Source organism: Thunnus thynnus, chromosome 1, assembly GCF_963924715.1.
Source record: "Thunnus thynnus chromosome 1, fThuThy2.1, whole genome shotgun sequence".
Lineage (NCBI taxonomy): Eukaryota > Metazoa > Chordata > Actinopteri > Scombriformes > Scombridae > Thunnus > Thunnus thynnus.
The window spans coordinates 35,371,099-35,396,006 of NC_089517.1; the positions used below are offsets into that span (position 1 = coordinate 35,371,099).

The window sequence follows — 24,908 nt, forward strand, 5'->3', positions numbered from 1 at the left end:
ATTGAATCTATTCTGCAGCATTCCAATAGCAGCATTCAGTGTTTTACATTGAAGCTGAGTGTATAGACTAAGCTTTAGATACAGTATAGGCTGAGTGAAAACACCCAATGTGAAACATCCGCTCTGAAACCTTGACATGGTGACAAGGAAATGCCTCGCTCCTAACAGCTCTATTTATTGAATTGTAGCGAATATTCCTGGCAGCGGGACTCTAACCAAACCCAGACTGGAGCTCACATCTGCACCCAATCAGCGCAGGAGAAAACCCCTCTGTTGCTTCTCCGTTCCATTTATTCACAAAGCCCGGCACTGGGAAACAGAATGTTTATTTGAAGTAATACTTTACTCTGAACTACTGGATGGCAATACATTAGCATTTTCATTGCTGCATGCAGAATCTGTTCTGGAGGATAATGAAGAACATGATTTTTTTCCCCTCTTTCTGCTACAATAACCGGAAACTTTTGGTATTCATGTAAAACACACACACACATAACATACTGAAACCTCCTCCAGTTTGTCTGTGCACATACTACGCACCTAAGGCGGTATGATCTGAAGCATGTACGACATATTTTACATGGGTTATTCTTCATCTTTTTTTTTGAGTAAATTTAACATTTTATTTAGGGACTGATTCACGCTGCTTTTATGGGAACATAAAAAGATGACAAACATCTGTACACATGGGAAGGAGCTATCATGTACAGTACTGTAGTTGCTGCAGTGAACATACAAATGACAAGACACACTTTGCATATAAAATCTGCATTTGTTTATTAATTTGTTCCCCCAAAATACTCCAGACAATTATTTGATCACTACAAGACACAGCAAAATCTGATTCACTTTTTCCCCTCCTCATATACGACCATTAGCTTTCCTGCAGACTAAAAGCACAGCATTACCTCCTTTCTCACCCACTCCTTTGACAGACAGGCTTGAGGTCCAGCCTTATAATATGTCTGTTACAAGCAGGACGGCAACCATACACAGGTCAGTAATGCTGCTGAGAGAGGCACACATTATACTGCATACACATACCCATGGATCTACAGTACATGCATGTACATACAGAACAGTATATACATGACACCCTACACACACACAGTGACAAACACACACACCTAAAATTGCTTCCCTATTGTATATTTTATCTTGCATGGGAGATGGAATCAAACCTAAACTGTGACTTTAGAATTATAAGACTGTGAGTGGTTTAGAGATATTGAGGTTTAACATCTTTCACATCCTTTTTTCCTGGTCAAAATAACAGTGACCTTTAAGCTACACTAAATACAAAATATTTCAATCCTATCACATTATTATTATTCTTTTATAACAGGTGTATTGCTGTTAGAAACTCCTGATACTGAAAAACACATTCTCTGCTAATTAGTCTCTACTGGATCTGCTGAGCCATGATTTCCTTCACAAAAGTAGACAGTTTACTTTTATTTTGTTTTAATACACATCAGCAATGTAATATTTACTAAAAGGAGCAATGATATGATATATATTGGCTCAGACAATTCAGCTAAATGTTTTAATGTTTTAATCAGACACTAAAACAGTTGGTCACATGAACCAAGATTTGAACTGTGAAATTATGAAGTTTCTGTAAAAGTAAAATTGATAGCAATGCAAAAAAAAGTCAGTTGAGTTTCTCTAATCATTTTTGCTGATGATTTCTGTCCTTGTTCTGTGATCTCTTCTGTTTGCTGTTCTTCTATTTTCTGTTTACAGATTTGCATCTACTTTTGGCCTGGACAATCTCAGGTCTTCACTGTCAGTGTCTGAGCTCTGAATGTGGTCACTATTGTCATTTTGTGTCTGCTGCAGCGGACGAGTTATAAGCAGACACAAACTCAGTTAGGAGCACTGTTGAGCAGAATGTTCTGTTTGATTTTTATGACGTCTGCAGTTCAGAACAAAAACAGTATTATATCATCAATCTTTTTATTATCTTAGCAAAATGTCACATTACACAAAAGTACATTTTATAATTACAAACATTTATTTAATTTTTTTATAAAAGAAATGCAGCAACACATGCAAACTATTCAGCACTCCACAGACCCAAAAGCCTTAAAACTCTTAATGTGTGTAAATTGTATAATTGTCTGAGCTGCTGAACCTTTTTTTTTCTTTTCTCTTCTTTCATTATATAATTTATTTACCCTGTAAGCCTCGATATATATGACTATTGATGTTTATTATTGTTAGGTTGTTGGATAAATTAAATAAATTTCAAAAATTAAAAAAAAACAACAACAGATCTTTCTTACTGGAATAAACAGAAACAATGTCTGAGCAAACAACAGTATAAGTCATAATATCCAGATAATCTGAGTAATCATTTGGATATTCAATTTATGCAATTTGCTTTATGCAATTACTTGACTAGAATGTTACAATTCCCCATTATTTGCATTCAGAACTACCCATGTTACTGAATTATGGTGTTTTGCACACCGTTTTCACATTATAGTATGTTAGGCCATGCAATAGTCTTTGTTTATGTTATTATGGTATTTAAGGGTCAGAAGAGGAGACGGAGCTCCTCATTAGGTTGAGACTTCTGACAGTGAGGGCAAGTGCATTCCATTTACATCTCTCGCTCCTCCCTCGCCCACTTTCCCTCTGCTCTCCAAGTGGCCTCCATGCAACGTATGCTGTTATGTCATACCGAGGGCTGAGGGGAGGTGGAACTACTAATGAAATGTAACCACTGACTTATTGACCCATAGATTTGTCTTTCAACTTCCTGTCTACACCGGAAGTGGGTTGGTGTGTGGTTTGCATCTGCTGCTTGTGATCACGTTTCTTAGCATTTTAGCTAAATCTGACCGGTTTTCCAATAGGAAGTACAGTGTTAAGGACTGCTATAGCTGGAAGAAAATTAGATTTTTTTCCATGAGAGAGTTATCGACCCCTATTTATATAATGGCACTAATTAGCTAAATCTTAGCTAAACTAATTAGAACTAAATCAGTTCTGCCGCACAGCTCCGGGATCAGCTGGTCATGTTACTGTTATAATAGTTATGGTGACTGGTCACAATTTGTTGGTATTCATGTTTTTCTAATGTGTATATAGTCAAATTGTGTGCTAATAAAATTAATTTGATTCTAAACACTGTGCACAGTGGACTCATTTGGTTTTAGTTAAGCTTAGCATCGCACTGTGCAGAATTTTCATATGGATCTAATATGGATGCATATCAGAAAGCTCTATGATCAAACCAAACCTTTTCCACACTTGTTTTAAGTAATCTCTGAATGAGGTTCAATAAATCAGATAGAAACAACACCATTTCCTCATTCCATGGATTTATTATCATGGAACAAAAGCTGACAATTCAAAATTATATCATTAATGAAATATATATATATATATATATATATATATATATATATATGTATATGTGTGTGTGTGTGTGTGTGTGTGTGTGTGTGCTAATCATCAGTTAGGCCTAGTTTTTTCACCATCAAGATACTGCTGCAACTCAAAGTAAGTTAGCTGAGGCAGTTTTAAACTAGTTAACACTAAAGGTAACACTGCACCAAAGATTGTCTTTTTAATGCAATATCTGTGACGGATGGTGGCGTCCTCATGAATTTGTAGTGTCTTCCTACCTCATAGTAAGCTATATGAACTAATCAGGAATGAGACATTTTACACGTGTTTACTGTGCTTTAACTATGGCTGTAACAACTGGAAATCGAACAAATGTCGGGTTGCATGAGGTCAATACAACAAGTTATAGATTGACTTTGGAGATAGAATTTTTTCTTTTTTCAGACTATTGAGCCATAAAACTAAAAATAAACCTACACAAAATGTTACAACTGGTCAGAGTAGTGTCATGTGAATACCTAATTTTTATCAGTCAGATAGAATCTTATAATTCTAACTTCATGAAATTGCTGTAACAAAGTTAAATTTCACTCGGTCATGTTTCAGGTTCATTGCCCTCTTCTAAGCAGCTTAGCTGGCCCACTGCTGAAAGTACTTTACACATACTGAGACTAGCTGATGATTCCAAGACAAAGCGATGTGATCTCATACTGTATTGGTTTATATCTCTTCAGGCTATTTCATAGGTGAAAGCCAATCTGTCTACAATTCTTGTCACATGGCCCTCTCTTTGCCAAGAAAAGAAATCCTTCACATTCTGCCCACCGTCTGAATAGCGTCACTCTCTCCTTCCCTCGTCCTCTGTCCTGTATTCCTTTCTCTCCCTGTTTTCCCCCCCTTCCTTTCTTCACCTCTTCTACCCCTGCCGTCTTTCATTTAAATATTTCATCCACTTGTCTTGCGGCTTCTGCAGCTTGCCAAGTGTCATCTAGATCCCAGGGCCCGACACTAAAGTGGAGCACGGAAGTCATTTTTAGAGGCGCGTGTGTGAGAGAGAGAAAGAGAAAGACAGAAAGAGGAAAGGAAGGGGTGGGATGAGTAGGAGAAGCAGCTCGGCTGGGGTCTGAGACGTCGGGTGGTGATAAGAAGTGAAAAGGTGGAAAAGACATGGGAGTGATAACTAATGTACTTCCTGTGTACTTCCTCTTCTCCCCTGTCAACCCCTCCTGCTGCCAACACGCCCCCCGCCCTCCCGTTTCCTTCAGCCTAAAAGACATAACTGATGTGTGATGTATTTTGTGTGTGTGCGTGTGTGTGTGAGAGTGTGTGTGAATCTGGGGTGATCTGACGTGTGATGTAAAGGAGTCGGTCTGTGCGTGAATGTGAGGATGTAAATTTATGTGTCTGTCGGACAAACTGATGGCTTATGTGGAGTGCAAATATGTGTGTGTGTGTGTGTGTGTGTATGGTCTTTCATACCCTGGCAGATTGTTGGCTACAGTTGAGGTCAACAACATGCGATCTTGCAAATCTCCGCTTCAACCTGCAGAAACAAAGAAGAAGAAGAAGAAGAAGAAGAGACAAGGAGAGATGAGATTGCGATCATGGAGCAGCAATCTGAGTCGTCCTTTTGTCCTCATAGTAACACTGACTCTTGTTGTAGTTTAGATCGTGACTGTGAAAACACGACGACAAACACGGTTTGGCTTTTAACACGTTTCTCCCTGTGTTGTCAGGTAGCTGGGCCCACTGATGTGCGCCGCCTGCCGCTACAACACCATAAAACATCGTATAATACATCGGGAGCGGCAAAATCACATCTTTATTTTCCCGCAGAGAGGATCACCTCATCCCAAGTGTAAATGAAAGTCGTGCTTCTGTCGCCATAGCGTAGGTTGGCGGGGTGAGCTCACAGTGTTTTATAAATAGAAAAAAGATATGAAGGGAAAGAGAGAGAGAGAGAGGTTTAATAGAGCCATGGTGTCCACTTGATTGCAGTAATACAGTAGCTATTTATATGACCAATATATTAAGTGTAAGGGCAGTGTGCACATTATTTTTCACATGCTTTTAAGCAGAGTTTCAACTCCTGCCATTTTAGCCAGTAAAATTATTTGTCAGGCTAAAAACACATTTTCATGACAACTTCTATATTTATTTAGAACTTTCTACAAATAGAACCACATCCAGGAGCAATTATCAGACATGACAATTTACCCTCGTGTGGTATTCCCTTTTTGTCCATTTTGGACATAAGTAGCATTTTAAATCAATATAGAAATAAAAATTACACATAAATACTTAACAATTTTTTTGTGATATTAGCAAAGATAATATTTTTTTTACTCACATTTTCTAGAGAAGATAAAAAGTGCCTCAGCTAACTGCATGCCAAAACATCCAGCAAGTTGACAAAGATGACAAATGGCTACTGTATTGTTTTTCACGGCAGCTCTAGCAGGAGAGCAGCTTTAGTGACTTGAGGACAGAAACTGTGTGACATTATGATCCGGTATGATCTCTGGCTTAAAGTGCTCTTTGTCACTGATCTCTCCACCTCTTTGCAGCGCACAAATGAATGTCACATTTTTGTTCCTGCCATCAACAGCTTCCATCTGAGGAGATCTTGTCCCAGGCTGTACGGTGTGAAAAAGTCATCACAGGCATAGTTGTGGCCATGTACGGAAGCCCTGTGTCATGTCCAACAGGTGTGAGTCTGTGTGTGTCTGCATGTGTGTGAGAGTGTGATAGTCGGAGATTTAAGAGGAAGTGAAAAAAATAAATCACTAGTCTGCTGGCAATAACAAACTGAGATCAAACTTCTCAGGTCAAACTGACCTGGTAAACACCAGATACGTAGTACACAATACAAGTACAAGTACATATTTTTTTCCAGGGTAGATCATGTTTCCTCAGAAAAAAACAAAAAAACAAAAACAAAAAGGTTGTGTTACTTGTTTTTTTTACAGGAAATAAGGCAAAGCCATGGATTTTCAATATAAAGAACCAGTTCCAAGTATGCTTTCTCTATTTAGGAAAATTTTAAACGGGGTCATTTTGACAAATACTGTCAAAAATAAATAAATAAAAAAGTCTAGGAGATAAGCAAAACAAAAACATGTAATGTTATTTCTTTTCAGACTTTCTTTAACCTTTTTTTTTCTTTGTTTTTCTTCAAGCCTCAAAAAGTATTCAGGTGAAGCAGTCTGATATTAATTCAACTGTTCACAACTCAAAGACATGCCCCCTGTGAGGGGTTGCAAGACGTTTTATTAAGGGTTCACAAGCAAAATAGTTTGAGAACAACTATATTAGTGGATATTTATTAAATGCATTAAAATTTTAACTGTGAGTGCCTCAAATTCAATATTTTTATTCCAAACCCTATCATGTAAGAGGGGTTTTTTTCCCACCATGGTTGTATGGGACATCAGAAATTCTCCTGTTACCATTTCAACTCATTCATTTAGTTTTACAGTATAATTTGCTGACAATCATTAATTTGGAGGGGAGGATTTTGTAAAATAATAAATAATATGATAATATCATCATAACTGATTTGAGTTCACCCAAACTCATGAAACCGCAATATTGAAATGTGAAAATTCAAATAGTTTCAGAATATTTAAGAATACATAACAAAGTAAAAATGTGAATGAGTAGAAATCCAGTGAAGCCCATCTTTGGTTTCATTTAATGAGAAATTGCTTCATCACTTTTACAAAATCACTAAATAAGCTCACTTTTTCTTGACTGGAAAAAAAACCTGACCTCAGCCCAGTAGAAGCTGATTTTACAGTTCCATGCAGATCACACAGTCCTGATGACACTTTACATGATGGGAAATGCACCGAAGAAACAGTCTTTGTTGATCTTCAGGCCATATGTGAACTAACAGAGTAGTACAAGGAAAAGAAATCTTTTTAAAAAGTGCCTCTAACTTAAATATAACACACCAGAAACATTGCGGCTCATCTTATGGGTTTCAATCTTTAAGTCTCTTTTCATTTGCCTCACACACACACACACACAGCCTCACACAATAACCGACCAGTGTGTGTATCTGTGTGTATGAGGTTTTTGTTCCGCTTGCCAGGCTGCTCACTGACCCCCCATATGTGTGTTTGACCTTTCAACTCCCTGCTTCCCCCTCAGGAGAAAGGCCCTGCTCTCTGATGCACCTTCGTACATCTACACACACACACACACACACACACACACACACACACACACTGATCCATCCTTTGAGTGTGTGGATTTAGCCTCGCAGGGCCAACTCTGGTCAGGCTTGTGGTCATCCACAGTAACAGATAAAAGGATATATCACTTCCTCAATCCCTAAAACCGTAAGTGCGGCTGCTGGACACACATACACGCACACACACACACACACACACACACACACTGAGCTCCTGAGTCCTCCTTAGCACTTGATCCTCTCTCTGGGAGGTTGACACTTCAGAGAGAAAGCCTTCGCAAACTCCCATGGACTACACACTCACATTCACAAACACACACATATATATACTCAGACCCTTCACGGAACGTACATCCCTATGACAATCCTAAACCTCCGAGGCCTCATGGTGATCTGCTGGTCAGCATCTGTTTACTGTCAAGGATGCTGCTTCCTATTTTCACAACCATCAGTCATCGCTGGCACCGATGAAAATCCACATCTCAGCATTTGAGGTGCTGGGGACACATCGAGAAAATCAACAATCCTGCGTGTCACTAAATATCCTAAAGCTACGACTGCTCCCTCTCTGCAGAAGTGGAAAATCATTTGAGCATATTGACCTCTTCTCTCGCCTCCCCCGAGGTAGGGCAGTTCGCCGGCCGTTTCAAGCCCCGGCAGTGGAGCGCTAATTCAGGCAGGCGTGCGGCATACATGTTGGGTGACGTGGATGTCAACTCTGCTAGCATCTCAGCGCGGCCCAAGGGCACCTGACCGCCAGTTTGTAAGAGAGAAACTGCGGCCACTGCACCCTGGGGTGCCCACATTTAACACAGTATCCTATCTACTGTACGTGCAGAGGCGTGGACAAGCATACGGATGTTGGTTCACCCTGAGGTCAGTGAGAGTTTATTTTGGGGGGGTGGAGGAGGGAGAGGGGGATGCACAGACAGTCCACACACACACACACACAGGCATAAACACACAGTTAATGTGCATAAAAGCTTATTTTAACAGACAGATGTTTCTCTTCTGGCGTAATTGTATGCAAGATTGGGGGAATTTTATTATGTCTCACATCTCCTGCAATTATGTTTACATACTAAGAAGTTGATTTTACAAATAAAGATGGGTGACAAATCAAAGGAAAACTCAGGGTCTTAGTAAGGTTTAAAGCTCTCTGGCAAGTCTCAAGAACGTTACTGGAAGGATGAATCAGATACTCCCTCATTTGGTGCTTTGATGATGGTGGTGGATTGCACTGTCTAACACATCACTCCACAATGTCCCATTGGTATTCTAATGGGTTGAGATCTAGTGACTATGAAGAACAATAGCATATGACTGCAGTGTCAGCATCTGCATTTGGTGTTCCTCCACTTTTTCACTTGCTTCTTTTTCTTCACCTGCGTGTTTTGGAAACACAATTCCTGTCTGGATTATGTTCACTGACCAGGACATGTGCATCCTTATACTGTACTGTATAAACGTGCTTCCTGCACTCTATAGATGCTCACTGAATCACTGAATATACTGTGTATAGACTACAGACTCAATCTTAATGTGAATCCCAGGTTGAGCCACAACATATGTCTTCTTACAATATCGACTCATAACAACTAAAGGTTAGACTATTTTATAGCTAAGTTTAAGCACTCACAACGCTGGGTTAAAGTTTAGAAAAGATCATGGTCTGAGTTAAATATTGAAAAAGCTGACGGTGACTTTAAGGGTTATGGTTGGGGTTAACCCTAAGGCACAAGACACATGTTTACTAAATTAACATTAAACCAAAACCAATATCTTTTGCTTTTACCAAAATGCTTCTGTTGAAAACAACCTAAAAACCTAACCACACACTGGACTGAGGATGCAAAGCCCAGTTTCTGGTTTTACAGTCCTGACCATCGTCTACCATAATCACCTCCTTGTTGCTTTTGGTACAAAAATGTAGCACTTACTTCATTGAGAAAGAAAACAAAACAACAAAAACATTGCCACATGGTTAGGGAAGGATTGTGGATTTGGTTAAATATTAAAAAAGTAAAATGTGTCCTTCACATCAATGTTGACTTTTTCAATATTTAATCAAAACCACAATCTTTCCCTAACCTTAACCAGTTTCCGAAGCATAATAGAGTTAATCATGCTTTAGTTGCCATGGAGCTGATATTGTAGGAAAACAAAATAAATACACTGACAGTGAACATTTTGCAGACACGTTCACAATATAAATGTTTCCTCATTACGCTGATAAAAATGTAATACTCCAAAACATATTTTCTAATGCAAATTAGTTGCATATGAAGAGTTTTTCAGATTCACACTCTCAACCAAAAAAACCTGACCCTAAATGTAGACCTGTGCATACTCTGCCACAACCTATGAGTAATTCTAATTCAGCACTTTAATCTAGTTTCAAATACAAGAAAGCAGACCCTCATTATCAACACACAGTTCTTTTTCTCACATAGAAACTCAACATATGTATACAGAACCAAACGTCCCTTGTGTCACATCAGGACCTCTCATAACTGAGACGGCATTGGTGTTGTCACAGAGGACAAATGTGTGCTCATTTTCTCTCCCTCCACTTCACTCTCTCTGTATCTCTCTGCCACCATTAAGTTCATCTGTCTCTCCATCCATTTAGCAGGTATCCTATAAGGGGTAGCGCTGGGGTGGAAGTGGGTGTGTGGAGGAGGGAGGCCTCGGCGTAACAGCAGGGAGAATGTCATCGTAAGATAAACACCGGGTGCAGCTGAAGTGGCTTTGGGTTCCGCGTGACAAGAGCATCGGCGTGTGATTTGTATCCGCTGGAGCTCTCAGTGTGGAGTGGCTCCCACGCACTTGCTATATATCCTGAAATATACAGCATTTGACTTCTGAGTGTCTCTGGAACCCAGTGCTATGTTTGCTATGTATGTCCAACAATATCACAATATACAGTATCATAGTGTAGCTGCTAATGGTAGCAAGTTAGCATGAGCCGGGGTTGTTATTGTTTCACCTGATCCATCTCAACCATTCAGAAAGTAGTCATCTTTTCATTTGTCTGTTGTGTATAACATTACAAGCAGAGTTCTGCTACCTGACCTGCAGTTGTGTAAGAGTTCACTCCTGGACAAAGGTTGGGCTGTAAATGTAATTTATTAACATATTTTTCCTTCTCTCTCTCTGTCTGTGCAGTCATCTGCATCCATTTACGTCACGTGTTTCAAGTCCAACTCATAATTCCAAGTGGGAACATGCTAAGAAATAGCCATTGCATTAGCTTGATGAGCTAATAGTCCGTAATGGCTGAAATAAAGAGGTCAAGTTCAGGTCTCAAATTTTCAGGTTCAGTTGGGTTGGGTCTTAAAGAAATGGTTGCAGGTTGGATTTGGATCTTAGTTTGAGGCCTGTGCACAGTTCTACATGGGCATCGTCTATAGCATTGCAGAAGTTCAGATAAGTTGCCAGGTAAACACAACCTCAAGCTGGACTTGATGTGAAGGTAATATGCATGGTGTTTAAGCACTGTGGGACAACCTATTTGAGAATGGCATCAGAGTTTTACTACATAGCCCACTGTAACTGGATGTTCACATAATTGGCAGCAAAATGTTCTCTTTCATGTTTCAAAATGAATGATAAATGATAAATTGATGTTACAATACTACCATTGAATGATTCACAAAAAAGATCCCGAACCATCTACACACCGTCAACCCTTTCTGAAATGGTTCTTTTAAACATTTCAAACGTTCTTTGGTTAAGTAGTGATTTAACATGTAGAAAATGTGCAAGATTAAAGTTATTAAAACACACTGAAAAAGAACCAAGTGTGTTCCACAAAAACAGTCTTGTTACTTATTTAAAGGATTTAATTTATTCTTATGGGCTTTTAATACAGATCCATTATGTGAATCATTAACATTATTTTGCTATATTCCAATGCTAAGTGGCCTGAGTGACTGCTAATTGCAATCTGCAGTCTGTCTACTTCATAAAACACCTGGTGTTAAAAAAAACAAAACTGTATCAGTTTTGCTTCAAGAGTTACATATTAAATAAAAATAAAAATAAATTGGAAAGGGGGTTGCTGAGGAGAATGTTTTTGAAAGATGAGAACATACTGTAGTAAAATTCTTAAAATTTTGTAAATGAAAAAAAAAAGTATACTCAATATATGTGCACATCTTGGACACATCTAGAACAATTTAGGACATAAATCATTATATTTGTCAAGAAGGAATTTTTAAATAAAATGCTGTTACACTACCAATGTAGTATCTGCAGGCAGGAGTCGCACCAGATGTATGTTTTCACTAATTTTGCCTTCAGGTAAATATGTTTTAAAGAAAGAGATGCCAATACAACTCTACCACCCTTTATGCACCCTGGTGTCACTTCTCATTTTATTTTACCCCGCCTTCATTCCTTCATTGCATTCCCTGTTGCATCGTCCAATTTTCTCTTTTATTTGCTTTTAATGATGCTGTCTCTGTCTCTCTCTCTCTCTCTCTCTTTTTACTGTCTTCTTTCTTCATGGAAGTGATTGGTGTGTCTAAACGAGGAGGGAGGTATGGTTGGGAGAGGCCCCATCATCTTCATGTTGAATATAATTAATAAAAGCAGCCTGTTCCAATTTAAGAGGCTGATTAATGCAACAGATACATCACAGCATGGAGCAGACCATCTCTCTCTCTCTCTCTCTCTCTCTCTCTATCTCTCTCTCTCCCTCTTTTTCTCTGTTCATGAAGGGATAGAGAAAGAGAGCATGGCATTATTAGGTTATGACAGAATGTACTTATAATAAATCTTGGTAGATGAAGACAGAATTGTTTTGTGATTTTCAAGTACTTGCAGCTGCAATTACAAATACCGACCACTAGTTCAATCTTTGTCTCTATGCTGATGATGCAAGCATTTACTGTCATGCTACACACCTCAAATCAGCATTTAACATTATCTTTTTTCCAAATGAAACTTGATGTAAATACCAAAAGAAAGAATGGTGTAATTTCAACAGCATTAAAATATTGTATAAACTTGTAAAAGGCTATAAAATCTTACAACTATTATATTGTATATTCAGACCAAATATTCTGTCATCTTTTGACATGTCTTATCACTTTTTACTGTTAATACATTTCAATACAAACTTTGTTACAGTAAAAATGTATGTATGTATGTATGTATGTTTAAAGAGGGTACACAGACATCCTTTATAGAGTTTATTTCAATGCATCCCATGAAATTTTAAACAGAACATTCATTGACAAAAACTTATTACAAAATTTATTGTTAGCACTGGGTCATCAAAATAAAAGAGTGACTAAATTGATATTCTTAATGTTTTTATGCATTCTAGAAACATTTTTTCTGTACTATGCTATTATAATTTATTTATAATTGAAATATTCTATCAATCAATCAAGTTTACTTGTCACATGTGATCATGTAAGGTACAATCACAGTGAAATGTAATTCTGCCAATTTATGATGGGGGGGTGGAGGGGTCTTAGGGAGTGACCTCATTTATGTTCCTAGTCCCTAGTTCCCCATCAGGAAGTCAAGAGTGAGGTGTTTAATCCCAGATCCTTGAGATTTGTGATGAACCTGGAGGGATCTATGGTGTTGAATGCTGAACTGTTGTCAATGAACAGCAATCTCACATAGTTCCCTTTCTTGTCTAAGTGAGGTAGAGTGGTATGGAGAACGTGTGCTATGGCGTCTCCCGTTGATCAGTTGGGATGGTGGGCAAACTGTAGTGGGTCCAGTGTGCTGAGTAGTGAGGAGCAGATGTAATCCTTTACCAGCTGTCCAAAGCACTTCATCACTTCTCACTACAGTGAGTGCCACTGTGCGGTAGTCAGGCAGGCTGGTCTTGTTTTCTTGAGCACAAGAATGATGGTGAACTTCTTGAAGCACGTGGGTATGACAGACTGAGCCAGAGACAGATTGAATATCATTGTGAACACCGGCACTAATTGGTCTGCACATAGTCTGAGGACCCACCCACTGATACCGTCTGGTCCTGCTGCTTTCTGGGTGTTCACACGCTTGAAAGCCCTCCTAACGTCATACTCAGAAAAGATGATAGGTGTGAAAGGTGCATCCACCCATCCGTTAACCTCTGCTTCAGCTGTTTTTGCTTGCTGGCTGCCAATGATATCAAAGCAAGCATAAAAGTTGTTAAGTTCACTTGCTAGAGATCTGAGATTGCCCTCCTGGAATTGTAGTTCCACTTTCTTCCCGTAGTCCCTTTTCACCTCCTTTATTACTCTTCTTACATTGTAGGCGGCTGCTTTATAATTGCCCAGGTTTCCAGTGCGTGTGTTTATGACATCCCGGATGGTTCTGGTAATCCATGGTTTCTGGTTGTGGAATGTAATTTAATTGTAGTTTTAGATACGGTTGCTTCTGTTGTTTCACAAATTAAATCCACCACAGACTCAGTGAATCCATTGATGTCATCGGTGACGTCTACAGTGGTGTCCTGGAACGTGCTCCAGACTGCGTCATGTAGTTCAGACTGTAGGGTGGCCTCTGATTGGCCTGACCATTTCCTGACCTCTTGTGTCAAGTCAGGCATAACCTTTTTAAGTTTAGCCAGATTGAAGTCTCCAGCTACAATGAGCACAGTATCAGGATTACTGATCTGTGAGCAGTTCAAGTCTTTGCAAAGATCCGACAGCAGCCTCGTACTCACCTGGGGTAGGCTGTAGACCACTGTGATAATGATTGATGTTAATTCCCTCGGTTGGAGGTGCGGTCTGCATTTGATTGACAATAACTCTAGATCATGTGTGCAGGAATGGAATAGCATTTTAATATTCCCACTGTCACATCGATCCTTGTTCACCATAAACCACATGCCTCCTACTTTTTTCTTGCCAGAGTCCTGTGTTCTGTCGGATCGATATACAGAAAAAGAGTCATCTGGTTGAATGGCGCTGTCCGATATTCCAGGATTTAGGCAAATGTTGGTGAAACATAGGACTGTACTTTGGCTAGCAGGATGCTTGGCAGAGAAGATCCATTTGGCCGAGATTGTAGCCAGTGCTTAATCCCTCCACGTTTACTTCGGTGTTTCCTCTGATGATGAGATAGATGCAGAGATGGACGCAGAGATGGTCTTGCTTGTCTATGTGGTCGGGATCTTAGCTGGTGTTTATCCCCTAGACCTTTTCCTCGATGTTCACTCCGATGTTTACATTTGAAAACCTTGACCGGCCAAGTAGCCATAGTCGGCAGGAGGGGAGTTTACAAAGTGGTGAGTTGAGCATTTCCTTATCCTGATGAGTGACTTGTAGTCATATGTTACCATTTCGTCCAATATTATTTACAAAAAGTACAACTAATATTGTAAAAATAAATGTAAAGAGTATAAATTTAGGTGAGCTAACAGAGAGGCGACTGGATAGGTCTGCGTCTTCTAGAATGATTTCATTTAAAATCAATGAAATAAATATATTGATCTTCCCTGAAAGAATAAGACTTGTGCAATTATTATATTTGTATCTTATTGTTGACAAATCCCATTAAAAGAACCGAAACCAACAATGAATAGATTGAACAAGTATTTCCCGTGTAGCCAAAGTTTAATATATCTTATTTCTCTGTCCATAAAGCACCATTGTTATCCAAACACTATTTAAAACTCATCAGTGACTCACTCTGTTGCCCAGTGTGACATGTTCATATATTACAATACACATGGGTACTGTAGTTTATTTTGAGTCAGTGTCACTTACACCATCCTGGCATCCTGAATACTCATTAACACGTATTAATCCGCAGCTGAAAATAGTCCTTGCTCCTCATACCTACAGCTGTGTTATGAAATGTCTCCGCCTTTTTTCATTAAATGAAACTGTATATTTTATTTACCTTTTTTGGGTTTGGGGGATGAGTGCAACAAACATGGTAGAGAAACTGTCATGTATTGAGAGTAACACATTGTTAGTAGGGATTTCAGTTTTGGTTAATTTTGATTTTAGTAGATCAACATCCATTAACCGGTAACTAACTGGTTAATTTTTAAGAAAAGCTGTAATGTAGCTTTCGTTTGTGAGAACAGTCCAGCAGTCGGTGGTCAGAGCTAGCTTGTCTGCCCTGGTTAGTTTGATTTTTAGCTCATCCGTCTGCACCTCAAAGTGTTTTCAACGCGTGTAGTCACAGCAGCTCTCGATGTAATAACGTACTTGGATTTGAGGTACCAAACTAGCTCTTTCAATCACTTGCGCTCTACCACACTGATTGGCAGCATGGATCTGCCACGTCTCTTTGTATCTGCGGGTTGGTGCTCCTGTCAATGTTGAGCCTCCGTGTGAGACACGTCAGTTGGTAAATGTGTGCTTTTATAACTTATTTTGGGGCTGCGCTCACTCTGTCCCGCAAAGTACCGAAATTTGGTACCAATTGATCTGACACAAGAAACCTGAAGTAACGAATTCAGCACCCAACCCTAGTATGTAAATTAACCTATAGACCAACATGCGTAACCGGTCAAAAGTATTCTCGGCGGTTAACCGTTAATTGGTACCACCAAGACATCCCTAATTGTTGGTTTTGATCTTTTCATGGCATTTATTGATGATAAGAAAATATATACTATCTTGGTGTAATTTTTGCATGTCTGGCCAAGTGAAATTCCTTTCTATGATTACGTTATATTTGAATTTGAACTATGAATTTGGAAGCACTAAAACACTTTGAAATTTGTTTACTTACTAAATTTTCACTTGCTGTGATGTGTACAAAGCTGTTTATGTGCAACTTCTATTGGTGTTCTTTCATGGTCCTACTTGGCAAATAAATCTCTTTTGGTCTGCCCATTTAAGAGCTAATTAATCAAGTGTAACTAACATTTAAACTACTACTTCTGCTGCTGTCACAACCACATCTACTGCACCACCGACAATAACAGGAAAAATTACTAACTGATAAAAAAAGGACAGTGTTATATTCGAGTTTTACTGTCTAGGTAGAGATGTTATCAGAGAGTGTAAAAGGCAAAAATACTTATCCCTGTAACTTGCAACATTGTGCGTCTTATAAATAAGATTAAGGAAAACAGGTAACAGATTTTTTTTTTAACTTAAAGAGGAACTTCCTGGAGCTCTCAAAGGAGTCCTGGTGGTCCCTGGACCTGACTTTGAGAAACCACTATTTTACAACAGTGTAACCAATGAAGTACAGTAATGGAGTGTAGTGGCCTGAAGTGTAGCTATGAAGTCTTCCCTAATGACTCTAGCACATGTGTGTCTGGCTTTCAGCCCTCTCATTAACGTCACTGGACACTGTATACTCCATGGCTGTGTATGTGTGTGTGTGTGTGAGAGAGAAAGAGAGAGACGTTGCTGTTTGCCAATATAGCAAGGCTTAGAGTGCTCCGGTGATCTCATCTCCTCTTTAGTTTGCTCACCCTGTGGCTGTGTGTATGTATGCGTGTGTGTATGTATGTGTGTGTGTTTGTGTGTGTTCGCGTGCACACACTCACCTACAGAACTCAATGCGTACTACATGTTAAAGAGCACACATCGTATACAGGTGAGGGATGTCTTTCATTCTCCTGCAGCAGGAAAAATGTAATCATATATATCAAATAATCTTCACCTCTTTTCTAGAATCCGGCTTCCTTTTTTCTTCATTTTTCACTCAGGAGTAAATGTTTAGTAAATGTTTCTTTCTCATTTTTGTTTCAGTTACAGATGTTGCAGCTCTGGTATATGAATAAGCGAGACCCGTGTGTGTGTGTGTGTGTGTGTGTGTGTGTGTGTGTGTGTGTGTGTGTTTGTGTGTGTGTGTGTGGTAAACAGGGTGGTTTGCTCTGTGGAAGGAGGAATTTCCCCCAGCAGTCCCCATCAGTAATAGTGCCTGTAATGAGCTGCAGCTGTCAGCATGGTTTCCGCACACACATGCACACAAAACACACACACGTACACAGGGTAAGGAGGAAGTAGTGACTCACTCAGCGGTGCGCCGTCACACTGTACGCTGATAAACAGTGTAACTCATCAGACTTGCATCAGACATTAGACACAAACATTTCCTCAGAAATACCTTCTCCTCCTAAATATATCCGTCTGTGAATTTACTTTACAGTTGCCTTTTTATGACTTGTCGTATAAGTAAACACACACTAATTGTGCGTCTGACTTACAGTGAAATAGAAAATAAATTTACCAAGGTTTTTTCCTACACGTTATTCCATTGATTGTTCTTCTAATGCTCGGTACATATGAAACATATGTCGAAAAAAGCATTTAAGTGTTTAATGGCTCTCTTTTCTCTTCCTGTTAAAAAAAACAATTTTGATGACTCATCCTGCATTCAACCAACACACACATGAATTTATCCAATCAAATCACACTATAAGGCAACTAAGAGTCATACTGTAATAGTAGGGCAGTATCACGGGTACGAGGTGTGTGTTTAAATATCAGCTGACAAAAAAATCTGTTTTCCAAAAGTGCATGGTTGTGGCCTAATTTATTCATTTCCCTCTCATTCTCCACCTCCTGATCTCACAGCACGGATGAGGGAGTGTTGCTGCTGGTGGAGGCCAACAGTCCTCTACAGCTCTGGATCGCTGCGGTTCTCCAGAGACTCTGCACTGGCTCAGTCACACCCAGCGATCCAATCAAATCCCTGAATGCTATGATCAAATCCCTCTCGGAGACGCATCACATTACAGAAGCTTAAGATGCTCTAAATGCCATTTTACTGTGCCTTTAAAGGCAATAATGAGTTCGACTGTTCCACATTTACCTGCGAGACATTTTCACAACAAAAACAATACCTGCATTTAACTGACATTTTATCTTGTAATGCTGTTTGCAGGATGTGATTTTAATGAAATTAGCACAATAATGCAATCAGGACACTGATGTTTTGATTTTACAATTATTACTGTAATAGAGACCAGTCATACGCCATCACATGTCTTTTCTTTATATGATCCAGCTGTTCATTTGGTATTGTAGCTCAGGGTTGTTCGGTTTTTGAATCATTTCTATTTTAATCACATTTAGAACAGTTTATGCTATCATATAAAGCACTCAGTTGCAATATTGTCTCATTGGTGATAGTTGCATACAATACATACTACATATTCAGGCTATGCTAATGAAGCATCAGTCGTGACCGCTGGTCCTCCCCTCCAGTTTATCGGCGCTGACCTACCAGGCTCCCCAACAAGTTATTCCTCTAATTTGACTTCTTCCCTTAAAAGCATAAATCACTACCCACAGCCACCCGCAGAATGTAGAGAAAAGTAATAAAAGCAGCACCTCATACCGGCCCAGCTGAGCCGCAGCTTTGTGTTTTGACTGGCCCAGCCCTCGGTGACCTCTGCCAATTTTTATCTCATTTCACTCTAACTTTGTAGATCAGACTTTAATTTTGAAGTGCGGACCTCGGGACAGTGATGAATAGGCTACATCAAGGAGGGCTTAAATTACCCCTCTCCCTGGTGGCAACACTGACCGCAAGGAGAGGTGTGTGCGTGCATGCGTGTGGGTCTGTGTTGGGTGTGTGTGTGTGTGTGTGTGTGTGTGTGGTGACCTAGTAACAGCAGACAGAGAAAGAAAGAGGGCTGGTCAGCACTTGCCCTCTCAACCCTGCTAGCTCCGCAGCACACCCAACGAGGCAGGAGGGAGCGAGGACACTGGGGAGGGAGTGAGAGGGAGTGAGAGAGAGAGAGAGAGAGAGAGAGCATCCACTCTATCTTTTTCAGCTTCCCCTGTCAATGCGTTGTCTTGTTTTTGGTGGGAGTTTGTAACTTTTAAGGTTATTTGAGGAGAGTCTCACCCTGGCCTCCTTTTTCTTCCCTCTCTTCATGCAAATTGGTGGCTTTTCTTTTTTGGTGAATACCACCACCAGCGGTCTGTGTTAGGGAAGGCAAGTTTTGGAGGTCATTCAGATATCGACGAAACCTTAACACTACATAATAAAACAGTCAGTCTCAAATTGAAGCGGGCTAGGCAGCAGGGTTTGGCCAACAGCCACAGGCACGGCCTAAGGCTGGGAGGAAGAAAATCAAAAACATGGTGACAAAAAGCAGATTTCTGGGAGGGGGAAAAAAGAACAACTTTGAAAACTAAAGTAGGGTGTGTGAGGCTTGTAGTCTTCTCTTTAAAGCCTGACATTAACTGGAGCTTGGAGTTTTAAATTAGCTTCATCTTCCAACAGAGAGATCATTTCTTTTCTTTCCAATAAAAATCAACTTTGTTCAAGATTTCTTTTTTTTTACTTAAGTGGCGTTTTCCTGATACAGGCAAAGAGCTTATTGTTTCAGGTAAATGTATTTATCTCATAGAATATACCCCACATCAATATGTTTTTAACATGTTTTCAAGTGTTTTAGGTTAAAAAAAATGAACAGATTTCCAGAATCAAAAAGTCAAAATCAGAGTAAATTATTTGTAAAGATGAACATTATTCCCATGAAATCTTCTTTTCTAAACTGTAAATGCAAGCCAGTTTGCTGACCTGCACAACTCTTAATCACCTTTTTATATATTTATCATCCATTGTCCCACTTTGTGCCCTGAAATGTTTGATCATGACGAGCTCAGATAACAGGATTCAGACACTGTGCAATAGTTGAGGGTTTAGGTTACATACAGTGTATTATACTATTTCTTCCTTTTTTTTATTTCCATGCGTTTATTCCAAGCTGCTCTGTGGACTGTCCCTCCCCCTGGCTCTTTATCCACTCTGCTAGAAACCAGTGTGCCGTGAAGCCGGTGCGCCACGCCGACTATCCGCTATGGTGATCATCGTAGGACAAGAAGAAAAAGGAGGAGAAAAAACGAGGGAATCACGGATGGTGTAGAGTGGTGGAGCTCAGAGATAAATCACAGTGGTTGTGCACTAAACCTCCTCCTGTTTCTGCTGAACCGAACGCATCTATTTGCGTTTTGAGGAGGGGGCGGAAATTCACTAAAGCCTAATCTGGACTGGGACAAAGTCCCTGCAGCTAATAGAATATGGCATGAGAACTTTAAAACGCGCTTTTACTGCTTACATTTTTGGAGGAAAGTGTATCACTGAAACCTGTGTATTTGTTCGTGATGCATCTATGTGAAAAAAATAAAAATAAATAAAAAATACCACCTTAAAAAGCACGGGTGCTGAATGTGTGTGTGTGTGCGCGCCTACGTGCGTGCACGCGCGAGACCGTGCATGGATGGGGTCTCCAAGTAACTTCAGACGTTTTTTTTTTTTTGTTTTTGTTTTTTTGTTTGTTTTACTTTATCGTGACTGCCTATTACAAAATAATAACAATATTAATAGGACAGGATCCAGTTTGGACTCACCCAGTGAAGAGCGCTTTTGGAGCTCCGGTTTGTGCGTGAAGACAGCAGCGGCAGAAGGCAGATGCGAGGTCCCGACTCCCTTACTACAGCTCCCCTTTCACCACACACACACGCACACACACACACACACACACGCACGCACACACACACGCATAGACATTCACACACATACACACACACACGCACACACATACACACATCACCCGGGATACAAAGTTAACACCGGAATAAAAACCTGACCTTTATGCGTAAAACAGAAGTTTTCACACACTAAAGGGGGGGATGGCTCTGCTGTGAAGCCTGTAGGAGTCTAGACTGGTGTGTGCTCACACTGATCTTTGCGCTTTAAGCTCAATTTGTCTGTTGAATTGTTGATGGAATCAGTATAAATAATTGTTTCTTAATAACTTCGTCATTTGTACAAACATTTTCCTCACATCCTTAAATAGGGTCTATGACTGGAAGTGGACAAAAACACTCAAATATGACTCATCCACGCGGCTGTCATAATATAACCGTGCGAGTCCGCCTTTATGTCCGCGTCCTGTAATTCCAGCGAACTAGTTTAATGTGTCACCACAGATTTATCCCTCCGCATGATGTGCTTATATTGTTTACAGAGGGAAGAAGTAAATCTGTTCATATCATCAGTGCGGCTTGAATATCACAGTTGTGAGCAACCAAAGGCGAGTGAGTTCAATTAAATTAGTTTTAATATCAGTGAAGGCATGAAAACGTACCAGCACGAACACTGTGATATTTATCACACAGTATAGGCCAACAAGTAAAAATGAATGTCTGGATTATTTTTGTTTTGCAGCAGTTTAGTTGATACAAACAGAGCAGTGGAACAATTATAACACTCTGAACAATTGTGGAAGATGATTCGTTTATTTTATTTTAAAATCACTTATCCGTTATGATGAATTTGAAATTTAAAAGAGGAAACTGCTTCCTGCTCAAAAACTGCCGTTCGTAAACAACATAAAGTTTTATCTTCTGTTTCATAGTCATGATAAAGTTCAAATAATTTGCCGATCAGAGAATAGATCAGTAAATGAACATGTGTACAGTAAAGTGACTAATCTGAACCCAGAGCTAAACCAAAAAAAAAAAAAAAACAAATTCCAAAAAAACATACGAACCTCCAGCTAAAAAGTTTAATACATAGATGAATTTGGCACCTTTTTATTACATAACGCATAAATATGCATAAATCTCCACGTGAAACATATTGAGTTACGTTTTGTAACACAGCTCTGTTTTTCCTCAGTGCATTGCATCTTTAAATGCATCACTTTCACAACATTCAAATGTTTTGGAAAGTTTTTTTTATTTGACCGTTTTAATATCATCGAGATGAATACTCAGTCTGCCTCTCTCTTTTTATCTTTCTCTCTCTCTCTCTCTCTCTCTCTCTCTCTCTCTCTCTCTCTCTCTCTCTCTCTCTCTGTCTGTCTCGCTCTCTCTCTCACACACACACACACACACACACACACACACACACATAGGCACACACACACACAATGCACGTCCCTGATTATAAAATCTTAGATAAAACTATGGAGAACTAACGTTAATCTGAAACAGAATTATTTTTTCAAATTCAAACTACAATTTTTACTTTGTTTCCGTTTTAACATTAATTGCTGAACATGCATAAGTAAAAATATTGCATGAAATAATGATGAAAAGAGACATTTATCTTTGTAAATAAAGTACAGCGAATTAACTATAAATGACGTCGATAAAAAGCTATTTACTGGCTTTGTATTGTTAGAGGAATATGCACACAGCTGCTTTCAAGAGTCATAATTATAGACGAGACTCAACAGTACTTTGGCGTCGAGATTTTATTTCAGAGATCGACAGTCAAAGAGGATTCACAACTCCTAAAACTACGCAGCTACCGTCAGTACTGTCAGTTGCGAGTTAAATGCCAAAAATTAGTCAGAAAAGCGCATATTGGATACATTCTATCCAAACACATCTGGCAGACAATGAGCTGTGAAGTTTTCCTACCTAAACTCAGTTCACCGCCACACTGGTATAAATCATCAGGACCTGAATTCGCAGTGCACATCAGAGTGAAGAGTGTCTAACCGCTGTGAGAGGTAGAAACATAAGACTTTAAGAAGGAGAAAGACTTACTTTGTGACAATTCTGTGATAATAAGTTTTGTGTTCGTGATATGTATGATGGTTACTGCATATAAATCAAAGCTCCCCCCTCACTCCCACTCTCTCTCTCTTTCTTTCTTTCTCTCTCTCTCTCTCTCTCTCTCTCTCTCTCTCTCTCTCTCTCTCTCTCTCTCTCTTGGATATAGTCCTATAAGGTAAGCGTAGTGGGTCATGTCTGTATCCCATTAATGTGCCCGGTTCAAAACACCTCCAGTCAAGATTTGTTAAAAGGAGAGTTGGAAAAAGAACAAGAAAAGATAGACTAATATCTCTCCAGATGTGCTACACAAATTAATAATAAAAACATGGTAGGCCTATAATGATATGTCATTAAAATAAAATTTAAAAAAACAGTTTAATATCTTAGAGATATTAAATAATAAATAGATGTTTTTGTATTTGGTGTATAGAATATCTTTGTCAATTTCAGTTAATTAATAACATAATAAATGCTATGAATATTATAAAATGATTTCTGCATTTACCTGGGCACATTAGCTGGTAAACATTCCTTTTATTAAGCAGATATGTTTCTTCTCCCTTTTCTCAAAATACATAATTATTTTGCAAGTAAATTTATTTTCATCCAAGCGGAAATCACTGAAAAACCAGCTGAATGTGACATGAAATATTTGTTTGAAATCTTTTATGTCGAGGAGGTAAAAGTGTCTCCATGTCTCAAAAGTCGGCGACTTTACGCAAATTGTTTTTTGTTGTTTTTTTGTTTTTTGTTTTTTTTGGTTGTTGTTGTTTGTTTGTTTGTTTCGGTTATTGTAAGCATTTTGGTAAGTAAGGTAACATAGTGGCGCCATGAGAAGCAAAAAGCACTCGGACTCCTATTTGGGAGTGAGAATGCCAAACAAAAACGCACGGAGCTCGCTGACGAGCTTTAAAGCAGACTGTGTCAGTCAGACTGAGAGGAGAGCCCTCCATCGCCCGCGAACGCGCGCGTGTTGTGTGTGTTTGCGTGCGTGCAGGAGTGTTATGTTTGAGTGTACACTATGGGGTGGGAGGGGGTATTGTAGTATCGCAAGGAATGTGCGCACGGCAGCTGTGTGTGTGTGTGTGACACTGATGGATGCGCCAATGGAAAGACGGACAGATGCTTGGGCGGATCTAACGGCATGCAGTGGTGGAGCGGCACACAGTCGCGGCGAGATTAGGGCGAAAACATCCTCGATCGGCGGAGAGTCACCAATCACCAATCCTTCCACCGAACCCGGTGCACGGAACAGGAACGGACAGACTCCCCGGTTCACCCAAGGAGCGGCACGGGGAGACAGATTGAGGAGATCTGATTCCCTCGGCGGATCCGACGAAGAAAGCTGTTTCTCCGGCTATTGACGAGCGTGAGAGACGAGGCGCAGCAGCACCACATCTGGCGCAGAGGAAGACAGGAGGAGAGAGAAAGACAGCCTTTGGCAACTCACCCTTATTGCCCTCCCTTGTTATTCCATTCCCTCTTCAAGAATCCTTTATCCTTTGTTTTCACCACCGTGAAGCCTCGCGTTCCACCCTGAGGATTGCCTGAAAATACAGGAGCATATTTTTTTTATCCACTTCACCAACTCAGTTGAATCCAAAAAAACTTTTGTTCCTCACTGAAAGGTTAAAACACTGCCAGAAAACAGGAGCAACGGCATCTCCAGAAAATATTTGAACAACCTACATCTCGACTAAGGAGTATTTTGAGCTTACCTGTGAAGAAAAAAAGTACTTTATTCCGCTCAGTGCCAATAAAAGGGACAGGCTTGGTGAGGATTTTGCGCCTCTCCGGTCACTTGAAGCGCAGGGAGGAGAGCGGAGCGCAGTGTTGGGAGACACGTCTGATTCGCTGCGTGGCTGATTTAAATAGCTCCTATCAGGCCACGTAAAGAA

At 39.7% G+C, this 24,908-nt stretch overlaps 1 long non-coding RNA gene across 2 annotated transcripts; it reads right to left on the reverse strand.

Annotated features, from left to right (window-relative positions):
* Positions 1 to 780: 780 nt before the first annotated feature.
* LOC137187509 (uncharacterized) lies at positions 781 to 24,867 on the reverse strand. 2 transcript variants are annotated; one of them, XR_010929220.1, is made up of 4 exons: positions 24,729 to 24,867; positions 24,461 to 24,557; positions 20,851 to 20,944; positions 781 to 4,903 (listed from the first exon to the last, which is right to left on the reverse strand). It is a non-coding gene; the product is annotated as an uncharacterized lncRNA (long non-coding RNA). The 2 variants fall into 2 exon arrangements; XR_010929225.1 differs by lacking the exon at positions 20,851 to 20,944.
* Positions 24,868 to 24,908: the final 41 nt, after the last annotated feature.